Source organism: Palaemon carinicauda, chromosome 13 (genome assembly GCF_036898095.1).
Source record: "Palaemon carinicauda isolate YSFRI2023 chromosome 13, ASM3689809v2, whole genome shotgun sequence".
Lineage (NCBI taxonomy): Eukaryota > Metazoa > Arthropoda > Malacostraca > Decapoda > Palaemonidae > Palaemon > Palaemon carinicauda.
The window spans coordinates 57,306,889-57,323,620 of NC_090737.1; the positions used below are offsets into that span (position 1 = coordinate 57,306,889).

Sequence of the window (16,732 nt, forward strand, 5' to 3'; positions counted from 1 at the left end):
TTTTTTTTTTTTGCACCTTTTTAATTGGTGTTTATTTAAATAATGTGTGCCTATTTTTTGATGAAGTGAATCCTTTCTTTTCATTTTAAAAAAAAATCGCTTTGGTTTTAGGATTCGGTCGACTCACATATCGCCAGAAATGGCATCCACTGATGAGAATTAGGTCGTCTCCCACAGAAATTAGGTCATTTTATGATCCCTCTATGATCCTCTGCCATTGATGATAATATCAGCTCATTGTACGGGAGGATTTCAAATTCGATATAATGGCGGAAGTGGAGATTCTTTCGAATTTGTATCTATGTTATGATTAGAAATTGCACTTTCTAGTGTCATGACAGTTTATTAATTTTAGATTTCTCTACGCATGATCCTGCAGGTTTTCTTTTCTATGTTGATACAATTTGTTATTGTAGTTTTGAAACCAATGAACCATTTATGCTTGTATCAAACTTACGCTTCATAATCCACAACATAAAGCATTGAATTATGAAAACTACTTACCCATAAATCAATTAACTATCAATAAACTCTTTTGGTGGAAAAATATATCGGAACTGTATGTTCGTTTTGTTCTAAGAAATTGACATATGACTTTTAAAATCTCTCATCGATGATTTTTATAACTGAAGATTCTTGGCAATGCCTAAAATGAAAGTAATTCTTATTTGAGAATCAATGTGAATCTACAAACTAAAGAACACTTTGATAGTCATTTTCCAAAACATAAAATGAAAACAAAATAGTTTACTAGAAACTAAAACGAAAGTTTCCGTGTAGAGGGGAGGAAACTTTCAGCGTAAGGACTTTGGGAGGTTGATGGATAGTTTCAGTATTTGTAATAGGAATAGAAACAAACTTTCAGAAGAAAAAGAAGAAGAATGTTATATATGAACACAAGGAGCTATATATACGACATACCACATTCAAACAGTACATTAATTAAGCATATTAATTTGATTAATGATTCATTTAAAGCAAGAAATTTCGATTACATTCATAAACTTTTTAAGTGTGTGAGAATCATTCATAAAATAAATTAAATAGATTTATCACGAAATCATGTAGAGTAATTACATTAAATAAATAAAAGAAAATTCTACGACCAGATGACCACAAAATCTTCATTTGAATTCCTTTCTCACTTTTGGAAGGTAAAGGAAAATTTGGGTATGGAGCCATTGAAGAATTGTCAATATTTAATCTAAAAATGGTATGGTTTTATAAACAAACCTTCAGGTGCTATGCTATTTAGAATAGGGGTAGAGTTTCTTTTGAGACATTACAGTTTCAATTGAATTCTAAATTGAGTATAATATTCCTCAAATATTAATAAACATACCCATACATGATTCGTTTACACAGATATCAAAGATTCCTTTCACCTTGTCCTGAATTCTCTTGGTGAAAAAAAGAAGAGAAACGAAATTATGATGATTAATAGTTTTCAGGTATTATTGATGATTACTGATACTTCTCTATTCTGGTTTTTTTTTCCACCTATTTAGGTTACAAGTAGGTTTCCCCGTATTCTGTTTTTTTTTTTTTTTTTTTTTTTTTTTTTTAGAGACCACGTTTTCCTGATTCTATCATGAAAGGATTATAGTGACTAAACTCCCCCCCCCCCCCCCACCCTCCCGACCCCTTGCCGTTTTAGTGAACTGTTAATAGATGTGTCTAACATTAGTGTATCGCTGGTAATAGTCAAGCTATTTCTTATTTTCTTTGAAATATTGTTTAAAAAGGTTTAAATAAAAAAATAAGTTGCCGTAAGAAAGTATTGTTTTTATGTCATTATATGTCCTGTCTATGTCCATTACTTTTTCTTACATATTGTTAGAATATGCTGTACTTTAATTTGGTCTAATATACATGTTCAATTTCTGTCTCTTAGTGTTATTACCATCTTTATTCTTTCTATTACTCTTTGTATAGTCACTAAACTATGTTCTAAGGCTCGAGTAAGGCTCCAACTTTCCGATGCATAAGTTAATGTAGATACGACCATCTCAATGAATACTTTTCTTTTTAGAAAGGGGCCTGTTACTTTTCATAATCTCATTTTGTTTACCAAATGCTCTTCATCCTATGCTTATCCTTCTTTTTATTTCGGTCTCGTGTCCTGATGAAACACTTGCAGTCTGTTCTATATATGTATATTCATTAACAATTTGCAGAGACTCCTCCATAACTTTTATTTGTTGTTTTTCTGAAAAGAACATTATATTAGTTTTACTCATATTCGTTTTCAGTCCTTTATTACTGTTTTTTTTTTCTATTCAAATCTTCTATCGTCTTTTGTTATTCTTCCTATGATTTCCTGAACACCACTGTGTCATCTGTAAATCTTAAGTGGTTAACGTATTCCCCATTAATATTAAACCATACATTTCCCCAATCTAAATTATTAGAAAACTCTTCTATGGATGTTGTGAATAAATTAGGAGAAGTGGGGTCTCCCTGTATGGCTCCTTTCTCGATCGGAATTTTCTCACTATCTTAATGTAGTTTTAGTATTGTTGTATTTCCTGTATTGATATCTTCAAATGTTCTACTAAAATCTTCTATTCCTCGTTCTTGAAAGGCTTACATTATTTCTGAAGTTTTGATAGAAAGAAAAGCTTTCTCGTAGTCTATAAATGCCATACATATTGGTTTGTCATATTCTGTTGATTTTTCCATTGGCTGGTTGACTAAATGAACATGGTCAGTTGCTGAATGCTCACTTTTAAAGCCTGTCTGCTGTCTTTATTGATTAAAGTCTAGCTGTCTTTCTATTCGACCTAATATGATCTTTGTAAGTATTTTATGAATTATGGAAAATAAACTTATTGGACGGTAATTTTTCAGGTTTTTTGTATCTCCTTTTTTGTGAAGTTTCAAAATGATCAAATGTTTCAAGCTGTAGGTATAAAGTATTCCTGACATTTGTTATATATCTAAGCGGGTTTTGTTAATATAAAATATCCTCCATCGGTTATGAAATGAATTGTTGGGCCATTTTCTCCTGTTACTTTGATTTTATCAAGCCTTTAATAATTTCTTTACTTCTCCTACTATTACGTTTGGGACCGGTTCTGGTGGTTCATTATATCTTTGGGAGAAGTTATTCTTCATATAGATATTATATAGCGTTGTTTAGAAATACTCTGAATTTTTTCTAACTACATTTCTATTGTCGATAGTATTTAAATTTTCATACTTTAAAGGAAACATCTGCTGGTGCCCTGTTTTATGTATTATTTTCATCAAGTTGATGCTTCTTCCTTTCTGTATATTAGTATTTCATAATTTTTTTATATTGGTTTACGAATGTCTTGTTTTTTATTTACTTTTTTAGATTGTTTATAGTTTTGCATAGTTCTGGTAATTTTATTTAATTTCTCGTGGATTTTATCCTTATTTCAAATCTATTCTTTATTAAATAATAGCTCATTACTGTTCATTTCTTATTTGCTGGCTTCTATTTCATCATGTAGCTGAGAGTAGGCCTACCTATTTTGACTTGATAAACTAATTTCATTTTATTTTTCTTTTATTACTGGGGTGTTTATTTCAATTCTTCATATAGATTTTTCTCCCCTCCTTATATATATATATATATATATATATATATATATATATATATATATATATATATATATGTATATATATACTTCAACATTCTATGATCTCTTGACATTAACTTGTTCAAGACTGTTACATCTTTAACTAGATTGACTTTTTTCAGTGAGAATAAAATTTATTTGATTATTGGGCTCTGCATTTGGACTTCTCAATGTCCCGTTCCGTTGTTCCATTTATTGAAAAGAATGAGTTCATTATTTCCTTTCAGCAAATTCTACAGGCATGTCTCCTCTGTCATTCCTTGTGACTACTCCAAATTTACCTACTGCTGATTCTCCTCTAATCTTTTCACATACATTAACATTGAAACCACCAAAAGCAAATGTAAATTGTGTCTTATGCTTTTTTCCTTCATAAAAATCTCTCTCTCATTGTATATATATATATATATATATATATATATATATATATATATATATATATACATATATATATATATATATATATATATATATATATATATATATATATATATATACAGTTAGACCTCGATTATCGCAATAGTTAGGTTTCTGAGACAGCTGTGATAAGCGAGAAATCGTGAATAAAAGTTACACTAGGGTGGGCTAGCTCCTAACCTAAAAAGTCAATGTACCTTACCACAAGAGGGTGTCCAAGCTAATGATTAACACAGTAAATGCTGCCTAATGGTTTTAATTTGGTTTCTACAACCGTTTATAATCATATGTACAATGTAAAGAACATTTGCACACATGTGCACTATGTACGGGGCACAGTAAGGTTACATTGCAATATTGTGCTAAGGCAAAATTTACCAAGTCGTCATCATCCCTTAACTGTTCTATATAGCAAAAGTTATTCTTATCTAGTAATACAGTTCTGTAACCTAATACTCATTGATACAGTAATGTATATTACTGCAATATATGTACAGTAATATTAGTACATTACAGCTTAACTGTACTTACTGTAAATTTTCGGTTTATTTCGTTCAGATGACTGTAGCCTACACCGTTACTCTAGCTCAGTGGTTCCCAAACTATCTTACTTGACGCCCCCTTTTTGCTTCCAGTAGACCGGTACGCCCCCACACCTCTCTTTTTTTTTATATGGAATGATTCTTACATTTATTTCTTAGCATTGTACAGGAAAACAGATTTCTGTTTGTATTATATTTTAATAATGAAAGCCACTCAAACAAATAATAGTACTTTCCAGTAACTAAAAACGAAACATTTGGTTCAAAGTGAGCGAAAAAAAAAGTTTGAACATTACCAAACTGGCAAAATTGGGTTGCAATTTTAAGAAGAGATTATTTGAAAACATGGCATATAATATTTGGAAATACTTGAGACTAAGGCACAATTTCTGGTCAAATTTAGTGAGATGGATGCTGCTGCTTCTTCCTCAGATGATCAGAAATTCTAGGATTGAAAGATGACAGCGCACAACGCAAGTCATTTTCTACGTCAAGTCGGTTGCGCTGATTTGTTTTCAGAACAACAAAGAGCTGAAAATCCTGGTTCACAAAGATAGGTAGAAGAAAAGGGAAGAATCACACGAAGTGCTTCTTCACCTACTTTTGGGTACATGGGGAGATATTTCACCCAAAACTCTTCTAACTTCATTGTTTCAAAGTCCCTTTTCGTGCTCGAGTCACATTTCAAATCGATGGCTTCCTCTTGCAGTGATTCCAGTAGCAACTCCACATCAGTGTTAAATGGATTCTGCACCAATGTCCAAAGAGAATTCTCCATTGAGACATCTGGAAAATAGTGTATAAATTCTTCAGCTTTTAATGATTTTATTATTCTCTTAAACAAGTAATTTCGAGCAGAAGACTTCACGCCCCCCTTGTATCGTCCTCACGCCCCCCTAGTGGGGCACGCCCCCCAGTTTGGGAACCACTGCAGCTAGAAGCATGACGCAACTTGTGTGTTGTCTTGCGCAGTATGTAATCTATGCTTTCTTGAAAAGAAATACTGTTTATTTTATAAACTAAAAACTTAAATATCTCTATAATAATTGTTTCTTTTCAATAAATAAACAAAATCTGTGCAATCGATCACTTTTCAACAGCTGATCTCTCTCTCTCTCTCTCTCTCTCTCTCTCTCTCTCTCTCTCTCTCTCTCTCTCTCTCTCTCTCTCTCATGTTCGATTTCGTTTAGGAAGCATTATTGCATTCAAGAAAATAACTATTATTTAAACAGTTAATTGACCATTAATTAAAACATATAGCCTACCGTATATTACCGTGTAGCCGGTGAACCCAAAAATTTCCTTTAAAACAAAGGTTTTTTTTTTTTTTCATATACTCCATGTAATGGGCGGACGCAATCATAAGACCAGCCTATTACTACACTTCGGTTATAAATACTTCATCACACATATTATAATCTTTATTCATAATAACATCTTTACTAGAAGTTCATAGTGTCACTGGTTAACACCTGCATTTGTAAATGCGTTCATTTGTTCGTCATGATCGGCGATGAAACTTAAACAAAAAATCGCTCTTTTTTTTCATTTATGTTGAATTTATAACTTATACACAGATTTGTGAATGTGTTCGTTTGTTCGTCATGATCGGCGATGGAACGTTCTCTGTTGGAACCGTGCACATTTTGCACAAAATGAACAAGATCAGGATTTCACGTTGTCGGAAGTTTCAGCTCCGGTAAACGCAAGACGACGACATACACAAATCTCGTGAAATTTTTCGAAACTATTGGAGTGGATTCATATGAACTCTATATAATTGCATTATTCACTCTTGTTTCGTAAAATATAAATGCAACAATGAATGTTTTCTTATGCTCCCCACAAAAAAAAAAAATAATTAAATAAATAAATAAAAAAAAAATAAAGGAGTGTGGATGCGCTGCTGTAGGAAACCGGAGGTTAGAAAACGGGAAATGCTAATAAACAAACCAAGTCTGTTGAGAGACAAAGGAACGCTCAAGTTCGACTATCCTACACGAACTTATTTTTGTAGGTAAGGGTTTTTTTTTTCTTACTGCAATTACCGGTTTTTAAATAATGCTGAATGGTGTAAACAACCAATTGTTAACAAGTATGGTATTGTTGTTTACAATAGAAGGTTTTGGTGTTTTCGAAAACTAAGTATACTGACTGTAGCCTAAGTGGGATGTTATACCAATTTGTGGAAGGCCAAACTGTGTTTTAAATCTGTGGGTCCGGGACCCGGTGGGTTTATTGTAGTGTATTACAGGGCAATGTAATCTAGGAAAACAACTACTTTTTCTTATAGAAAAGATTACGCTCTCTTCGAAAATGACACTCGTTCCCGTCGCAAATGAATAGTTTCAGAAATATATATACATCTATATCCTACGATAATGGGGGACCCCCAGTGGGAACTCGTGGTTTTCTGTGGGGAAAATACTGGGGAAACAATATATAATCGTAAAACAAGCCTTTTCTTCTCTATACATTACCTTCTTGAATGTATTATAATCGGAGGAAAATACAAAACAGTATATCTGGATAAACTTCGTAGGTGCCGTTGCAGGAGATTTCATGGAAAAATACAGTAACCAGTGCTGCCAACATCTGATGTAGATCAAATGTTAGCATTCCATGCTAACATTAGCACCCGTACGTACGTACGTTCGTGCATACCAGTTTTCGACCTGCGCAAATATCCCTCCTCCTGCACAGAAGCTTTTCCCCCTCCAATTACTCGTTTTATTATCGTATAGCCTACCTTTTAAAATCATCTCATTTTATATTCCCATTCAATATTATTTATCATACATTCCATTTTATCTTCCTATATTGTTTTTATTTCTTTTGTTATTTCCTTTTCACACCCCAGTTTCACATAAATACTTTCTCTGGACTACTTTCCCTATTTACTTCATTCATGTTTACCCTCTAGACTCCGTTGTTTTTCCCTTAACCAATCACGAACCGATACGTATTCATAGTTTACACAAGTTGGTTGTCAACTGGTATTTCCCTAACCCCCTTCCTTTATTTCTTTGAGTGGTCTGTTCATACCCCTTCCACCGAATCCTTTTCCCTTGAAACCTTTGTCCCAGTAAGGTGTCCGTCATTTCAAGTTAGATTTATTTTTTCGTATTTTGCGATGGAGGAAGTTATAGAAACTTTTAACGGCTTCAGTATTCCGTACCTAAAATCATTTGTTAAATTCCATGGTGATTTTTATGATTCTTCAACCAATGTTGATAATTTCCTGAAATCACACAACGTGATTCCTCAACTCTTACAGTGCCCCAAGTGCCGTTCTTTTTTATCTTCCAGGAAAGTCATTCATGTGTTTTATTGTAATACCGAAACCAACATACCTAAAACCAAAAAGAAACGTGGTTATGGTTATACCGTTACTTCTTATAAAGGTATATTTTTGGGAAAAAGTCGTTTACCCCCATGGAAGATAATATGGTATTTTTACAGTTTCATCCATTATGGGAAATATAATAATATATTTCCCGAGTAAAGCAAGTCTTTTGTAGTATTTCTGTAAAATATTATCTGTCGCAAATGCCTAGTTCTTTATATATGGATGATCAAACTCACGCTACTCATGTCTTCCTCCCAGATTTTTTCTAAGTCTGTTGTTATTGTTGACTGTGTCTTGTATTTGCTTAAATGAGCCCTGTAACCACTATAATCCGCAGACAAACTAGTCCACTATGAAGTCTTATACATGTTTGGCCAATCACAGCGCCTGTCCACTATGACGTCATACATGTTTGGCCAATCACAGCGCGACAATACAACAGCGCGACAATACATTTTCTTACCCAGCCATTTCATTTCGTTTTTAGACATGGAGACCATAGAAAGCACGTCATCTCATGTTGAAATTCCATCTTCTTGTCCTGACTGTTTCCTAACTCACAATGAATTTGTTGAAAAACTAGTGCATTTGTGCCAGAGACACAATTTAATTTTACAAAATAAAAATTGTCCTGCATGCCAAGGAACCTTCGCAACAGCTTCACGTTTTCCTCAAAGCAGCAACACATCTTTATGAACCAACAGTTTAAGGTAAGCTTCATTAATTTATTGAGTATATTATAATGGTGATAGTATAACGATGTATACAGCAGTACCATCACTTTGGATTTGGTTTGATGGATGTGTTAGGTAGTGGCTGTAAGGGGGGGGGGGGGTCGCAGGGGCTAGGCCTAGGTAGGGGTACAGGGCCCTAGGTTAGGTGGTTGTAATAGGTTCGGTAGTGTCCCGAAAATCACTGTGGCCTTAAGGGGGGGTCGCAGGGGGGGCGGAGCCCCCCTCCCCCCCCGGTAGGCCTAGGTAGGGATACAGGGCCCCTATGCTAGGTTAGGTGGGTTTATTATGTTCAGTAGTGCCCTGAAAATCACTGTGGCCTTAAGGGGGGGTCGAAGGGGGGGGCGGGCCCCCCCCCCCCCCCCGGTAGGGCTAGATAGGGGTATAGGGGGAGGGGTGGTGGAAGGATAAGTATTCATTTATTGCAAATATCATTTGATGCCCCCCCCCACCCAAAACCCCGGTTCTCACCTGGTGTCCCCCATAATTGTTGGGATGAAGTAGGGGCATTTTGGAACAACTTGTTGTTTTAACTCCAATTACATAGTAAATCTCTAAATCGGATGGTTTGCGGTCAAAATAAACGTTAAATTTGTTGGAACTACACTAATTCTGATGCAACAAATATATTTTTATTCCAGTTTCCCCATAATGGATGAAACTGTAAATTTACCGATAATATTATTTGCAAACCACTTTTTACATAAACATTGGCCCCACAACCATCCTCATCCTAGTCAAAGGAGTTAAGCCTTCAGTCTCACCCTCCCGTGACCCGCAAGTTTCGACGTCTTTTTCATAAAGGTAAGTCATTCCTCAATAGTCATTATATGCGTTTTGTGACCGGGGAATTCCTAGGTTAGGTTATGTTGGTTTGATAGGTTCTGTGCCCTTTTTGTACTTTTTATATATTGGGTAAAACTTATATGGAAAAAGGATTTAAAATACGTATGGAAATATCTATCATTACTATCGCTAGTAATGTCACCGTACCGTTGGTAACTCTGTGTATCATTCGTAACATGGAGAATTTTACCGTTTTCAGTAAATACCTGAGGTTTGTGACCTGTCATACTACTAGGTTAGGTTAGGTGGGTTTGTTAGGTTCTGTGCCCTTTTTGTACTTTTTATATATTGAGTAAAACTTATATGGAAAAATTATTTAAATTTGTATGGAAATATCTAGCATTGTTATCGTTAGTAATGTCATCGTGCCGTTGGTAACTCTGTGTACCATACGTCAACGTTGGTAACACTGTGTATCATTGGTAACGTTGCTAATGTTATCGTTCGCATTACATTCGTAAGGGAAGTGACACTGTGTAACAAGTGCTTATATTTAAGTATTTTAACACAACATATATGACAACAGTAATTATATTTAACCATTTAAACAGAAAATATATGTTTTCCTGTAGGAAATAACTTGATTAAACGGTTTCCACCTTCATTTCATCCATAATAACAGCAACCAATTCGACAACTTGAAGTTAGCCGAATTGGTTGATCTGTTTGTTTGCGGTTGAAATGAAGGTCAAATTCGGTTAAATCACATTATTTACTATAGGAAAACCTATATTTTCTGTTCGAAATCACACCCTGTAATACAATACAAATTTACCCAGAAGGGTTCATTATTTAAGTGTTAATTACACGAATCTTTGATCAAGTGGTTCTGTAGCAGCCTAAAAATATTGTGGAATGTCGGACAAAAGTAATGATGTAAATACAGTGAACCCTCGCTACTTCGCGGTCCGACAATCGCGGATTCACCACTTCGCGGGGTTTTCCCATAACCCATATATATATACATATCGCGGATTTTCCGGAAAATTCGAAAATACCGCGAAATCTGAAGATAACCAAATACGATATTTTGTTACCTGTAATTCCATTAATACTGTAATTAGTAATATCTGCTCTTACTGATTGTTCATTGCATTACATATGATATATAATTCAGCACAGAAAGAAATAAAACACGAAAAGAGAATGTGATCATACGATAATTCAGTACGTAGTAAAATTAAATCGAACATGAAACGCAAATCAGATGCAGTCATACCATATTAGAATGGTGTGTACTGTAATGGATGTGCTTCTTTTCCATGAATCTTTTGTATGTATACGTACGTAGTACAGTACTGCATCCAATAATATTCTTTGTTGCAAAAATCACATTTCGAATAAGTACTGTAAGCGTACGAGAGAGAGAGAGAGAGAGAGAGAGAGAGAGAGAGAGAGGCGTAAAATAGCGTACGTACGTAAATTTTTATTATTATTGTTATTATTATTATTATTGTTGTTGTTGTTAATAAAATTATTATTATTATTATTAATCATTATTATTATTATTATTACTGTACAGTATTATTATCATTATTTATTATTATTACGGTACTGTATTGTACTTAATCTACGTACGTTCAGTATGCGCGGGGGCATCTTCTATGAGTAACCAACGCGCCATAGTACTAAGACGGGTTGTGATTGGTTCAAGCGCTGATAGATGACGAATCAAAACTCAAGTTTTGTTATCTAGCCTGTGATTGGTGTTTTGCCCGCATCTTCTACCCGCAGCATCAAAGTTCTCGCGGGGCTGCATCGTTCACTTTCTCTTTCCGCGTATTGCTGAGTAGACGTTCTTAACTTTGTGAAGTTTAATCTGTGCTGTGTGCGACTGTTTTAAGTTGAACTTTTTGTTGAACTTTCTGTTACAATGGCTCCCAAGCGTTCTGCTTCTAGTAAGGCTGGTAGTGAGCCTAAACGCCACCGAAGAATGATGACGATAGCTGAGAAGGTTACGCTTCTCGACATGTTAAAAGATGGTAGAAGTTACGCGGCCGCCGGCCGCCATTTTGGCATCAACGAATCCACCGTTCGCTACATCAAGAAGGACGAGGCGAACATTAGAAAGACTGCTGCAATCACCTTTAGCAGATCAGCGAAGCGAGTCGTTACAACGCGTAATAAAATGATCGTACGCATGGAAGGTGCTTTAGCTGTGTGGATTGCCGACTGCCGGAAGAAGAACATAGCGTTGGATACGAACACCATCCAAACAAAGGCTTTGAGCTTGTATGAGAATTTTGCTGCAAAGGAACCTAAAGAGGATGACGGCAACCATGCTGAAGATGATGATGATGCAGATGATCCTCAACCAGGGACATCCACTGATTCCCAGCCTCAGAAACGTTTTTCCGCAAGCAAAGGATGGTTCGCGAAGTTTCAGAAACGCTTCGCCCTGAAAAGCGTTTCCCTGCATGGGGAGTCTGCTTCCGCTGACACTGCCGCTGCTGAAACTTACGTGAACCAGACTTTCAAGAACATTATCGCTGAAGGTGGATACAAGCCGGAACAAGTCTTTAATATGGATGAAACCGGCTTGTTTTGGAAGAGAATGCCGTCGCGAACTTTCCTGTTCAAAGAGGAAGCCAAAGCCTCTGGCTTTAAGGCATTCAAGGATCGCGTTACCCTCGTGATGTGTGGCAATGCTGCTGGATTTTTGTTAAAGCCGGGGCTTATTTATAAGTCGAAAAATCCTCGCGCTTTGAAAAACAAAAATAAGAATCTCCTTCCCGTGTACTGGATGCATAATCAAAAAGCATGGATTACGAAGATGCTGACCTCCAACTGGTTCCACCAGTGTTTCATCCCGCAAGTCCATGAATATCTCTTAGAGAAGGGCTTGCCATTCAAGATCCTTCTCCTTATGGATAACGCTGGTGGACACGCAACTGACCTGTCGCGTGAGGGCGTTCAGGTTGAGTTCCTGCCACCCAACACCACGTCATTAATTCAACCAATGGACCAGGGGGTTATCAGGGCGTTCAAGGCCCTCTACACGAAGAATACCTTGGCGGACCTCGTTGCGTGTGTGGATGCTGCCCAAGATGACGAGGATGAAGACTTCAACTTGAAGGCGTACTGGCGGCAGTACACCATAGCCACGTGCCTGCAGAATATTCAAAAGGCACTTCAAGAGATGAAACCTGCAACCGTAAATGCGAGCTGGAAGAAGCTGTGGCCCGATATTGTTTACGACGACAAGGGATTTACTCCGTCGGAAATCCAACACTCTGCAATACGGAAATCTGTGCAGTTGGCTGCCATAATTGGGGGTGACGGGTTTGGCGACATGACGACTGAAGACGTCGACGAGTTGTTGGACTGCCATTCCCAGCCCCTAACTGACGCAGACCTCGAAGACCTGACGAAATCGGCAAGTGAGGAAGAGAGTGAGGGTACCCAGGAAGAGACCCAAGAAAATGTCGAAGAAACGGGCTTAACATTAGAACGGCTCGCCAAGTTCTGCAACCATATGAAGGAGGCGAAAGAAATGTTGCAAGAGTGGGACGAGGATATGGTTCGCTCGATGCAATTCTGCAACAAGGTTGATGACATCACGACTCCCTACAGGATGCTCTTGGATCGAAAAAAGAAGCAGCGGCAACAACTTCCGATCACAATGTTTTTTCAGCCTCGCAAAAAAGAGCCAGTTCCTCCTGCTAGTACGCCTTCGGAAGAAATTGAAGAAGTTGAAGAGGTGTCCCAGGAAAAGACACCTCCGTCTGAAGAGACGTAAAATACTATCATTGACTGCACAGTAGAACACATCATCAGCTTCATCATCATCATTTCTACTGTGCAGCAAATTCATCGCCATCGTCATTCAAGTTTTTCTTGAACTTCTTTCGTGGTGAGTACAGTAACAATCTTTATTTTTTACTTTAACCTGTTTTATAGTTTAGTAATGTACGTACTGTATGCATTAAGTTAAAGGGAAGGTTTTAAAAGTCTACATGTTGTAACCTATCATATTTTTTTTGTTTAAAATTTACATTTACGTACGTAAAACAATCTCTCTCTCTCTCTCTCTCTCTCTCTCTCTCTCTCTCTCTCTCTCTCTCTCTCTCTCTCTCTCTCTCTCAAATTGTTTTCCTGCTTTGCTACGTACAAGTACTGTATAATTTATATTTGTAAGGTAACATATTTTGTAAATGCTTTTACTGTAAATACTGTATGTACTGTATCATTATTTATCACTATCATCATGCGCGTTAAATGCCTTGTTTGTTCTGAGCGTGGTTGTTTACTGAGCGTACACGCCGTCGTTTCAGGCGGCGTCATAAAGAAAAAGATTTCATTTGGAAGTCCTAAGAAAAATACGTAAACTAAAACATTGGTAATAAAAAAATCAACATACAGTACTGTATAATCAATATAATCGATGCAAAAACTAACCATACGTACATATATGTGTACACTAAATGAGTTTGTTTCTTCATTATGATCAGAGATGAACGTAAACAAAACATTGGTTGCCATTTTTTATCGTGCTTTTTAGGTGTTTAGGAAACACATGATATAAAATCGCCTTTAATATTTGTGCCTGTTTTAGTTTAGGGTGCTGTAGTACATGCATTAAGTGTTCTGTACATTAAAGGGTGGTTTGTTAACAGTACTACGTACAAGGGAAGGTTTTAAAAGTCCGAATATACATGTTAAATAAATAGGTAAATATGCTGTCACTACTTCGCGGATTTTCACCTATCGCGCCCGCGTCTGGAACCTATCTACCGCGATAAACGAGGGTTCACTGTAATGGAATCAATGTCAATAGGAAAAATATTTATATAGAATATTTTCTTATTTTAATATTGAAAGTACAACTTCTAGTGTATTGGATTCCTTGGTATGTAAAGGTTAGAATTACAAAAATGTTTTGAAAATAAAGTAAAATAGTGGACACATAATACTCATTAATTAACAATTATTTCTCCATAACTGTGCATGATTAAATAATAAAATATGATTTGTACACAATTATTAGCACAAAATTGATTAAAAAGATAAATTTCGTACATAACTCACTGTAAAATTCTGTAGCCTAGTTAACAGACAGGTGAACAGGAGAATGACAAATATTGATCATCGTTCACGAATGTACAGTAGTAGCAATTTTTCTGTCTTGTAGGCTATTAAATTCCCTAACTTTTCATGTTTGAAGGAAAAAAAAATCATCATTCAAGAATGTAGAGTGATAGCACTTTTTCCGTCTATTAAGCTATTAAATTCCACAACTTTTCATGTTTGAGTGGAAAAAAATTGATCTGCATTGAAGAATGTATAGTAGTAGCAATTTTTGTGTCTTGTAGGCTATTAAATTCCATAACTTTTCATGTTTAAATGGAAAAAAATGATCATCATTTATGAATGTATAGTAGTAGCACTTTTTCTATCTTTTAGGCTATTAAATTCCACAAGTTTTCATGTTTGAATGGAAAAAAAATATCAGAATTCAACAATGTACAGTAGTAGCATTTTTGGGCTCAGGCCATGTCGTCCTGATGGAAGTTCCTAAAAGGTAGCTTCCTAGGGTATATTTGACTACAGTGATATTCCCAGAGAATTTTACCTTAAGGTATCCAGAATTCTAACTCCTGGAGCGAATATCCCCAAATAAATCTCACAGGGATATCGCATAATATCAGAGGACGTATTCTTGACACGTCACATAGCTATCTTCACCCCGAACAGTATTAACGCTTTGAGAGGTTACAGTGACAAGAATCTGAAACGAGAATGAAAAGAGAGCCGCTCATAAGGCATCTCTCCTATTCCGTTTCCAGTGTGTATCTGATGAAGGCGGTAGCGCCCTCTTCATTCCTTTTCGTTTAGCTCTACTACTCGGTGATTTAGGTAATCGATTCTCACCGCACCTAGGCTAGTAGCCTATGGTACAGTAGTATACCTTCACACATCCCCGATTGTTCTTTTCTCCTCCGGAGACTAAGTTCAATCCCTCTCTCCCTTAGGCTCAATCCTAGCGGTTCTATCTGAATAATATTCAGGTATAACTATACTAGGATATGTCTGTACCGACCTGATAACCAGAGTGACTGGTTTTTTGGGCTAGGGCAGAATATCAGAGTTTCTAGTCTGTGGTCTGCTTCTTCCTAGCATAGAGAATGAGTTTCCCTTGCTAGGTTAGGTGCGGACACAGGAAGCTTTGCTTCCCTAGTCCACGTCTTAAGGATTCTGTACGAGATGATTCCTTCCTCTAGTGGTCTACCAGACTGTCCTGTGTTGTTTTTCTCGGGCTGGAGAATGAGTTTTCTCCGTTGCCTGGCGAAATAACTTCACCTAACTTTGCTCTGGTTGGGAGGAGGATAGCAAGTATTGCCAGTCTTCCTCCCTAATATACATCTCTAGGTTAGGAGGAGCTTCCCTAACTGCTGAGTGTGTCTCTTGCTAGAACGAAGTTTATAGGACCCTTATCCCTCCCCCCCCTTCTCTTTCTTAGTGATGGCCTACCCATTGCATTTTTGGCCGCAGTCCTACTTCCGTATCTAGTGTAGGTTAGGATGGAGGACCACCTCAGCTCTCTGCCGGCCGGCAATTACGTGTTGGCCGGCAGAGACCCCTTTTTCTTTGCTGAGTGAACCCCAGACCTCCCTTGGTCTCCCTTCCATGTCCGCCGGTAGAGTCCGGCAGGCTATGGATTCCTTGGAAGCCTGAATGCTACATTCTCCTCTTCCATAAGTTCACTCTTTCTGGATGGAAGGTCGTATGGCAATGCCGCCTTATAACCTTACATCCATACTGTTTCTCTGACTATTGTGTTGCACCCCTAACCCGGCTGCTGGCTTAACAGCTGGCAGCTGAGCAGATGGAGGTTCTCTGGTTCTAAGCCACTGCCAGCAGGCATGGGTTTTGCTACCTTTGCCTGCCGGCAGTGGAAACACATCCCGAAATCTGCTGGCCACTACGATTAGCGGCCGGGAGCCGGGTGTTAGTGCTCTCAGCTTCCGGCCGGCACACATTTGCGAACCAGTGACCTGCCGCCTATTAGTTAAAGGTAGTATATCTTTGAACTATACAGGGGTAAATGCCGGCCGGCACAACAGCATGCGATGTACAGTAGTTACTATATTTGTAGTGTAGTACACACTGCATTAATAAAACTACAGTACAGAGTTTGTGTTAACACTTAAAGTTCTTCAACATACTTAATGTTATCTTGTACAGCCTTTTGTTGAGACCGTACTATATATAGAAAGTGAGTTCTTTCTGTATTCATTC

At 37.0% G+C, this 16,732-nt stretch overlaps 1 long non-coding RNA gene across 1 annotated transcript in view; it reads left to right on the forward strand.

The window, feature by feature from the left end:
• Positions 1-6,512: 6,512 nt before the first annotated feature.
• The window catches only part of LOC137651952 (uncharacterized), an 88,163-nt gene continuing 77,943 nt past the window's right edge, over positions 6,513-16,732 (forward strand). The window contains exon 1 of the long non-coding RNA XR_011046141.1: positions 6,513-6,584. This is a non-coding gene — a long non-coding RNA (uncharacterized lncRNA). The remainder of the gene's footprint in view (positions 6,585-16,732) is intronic.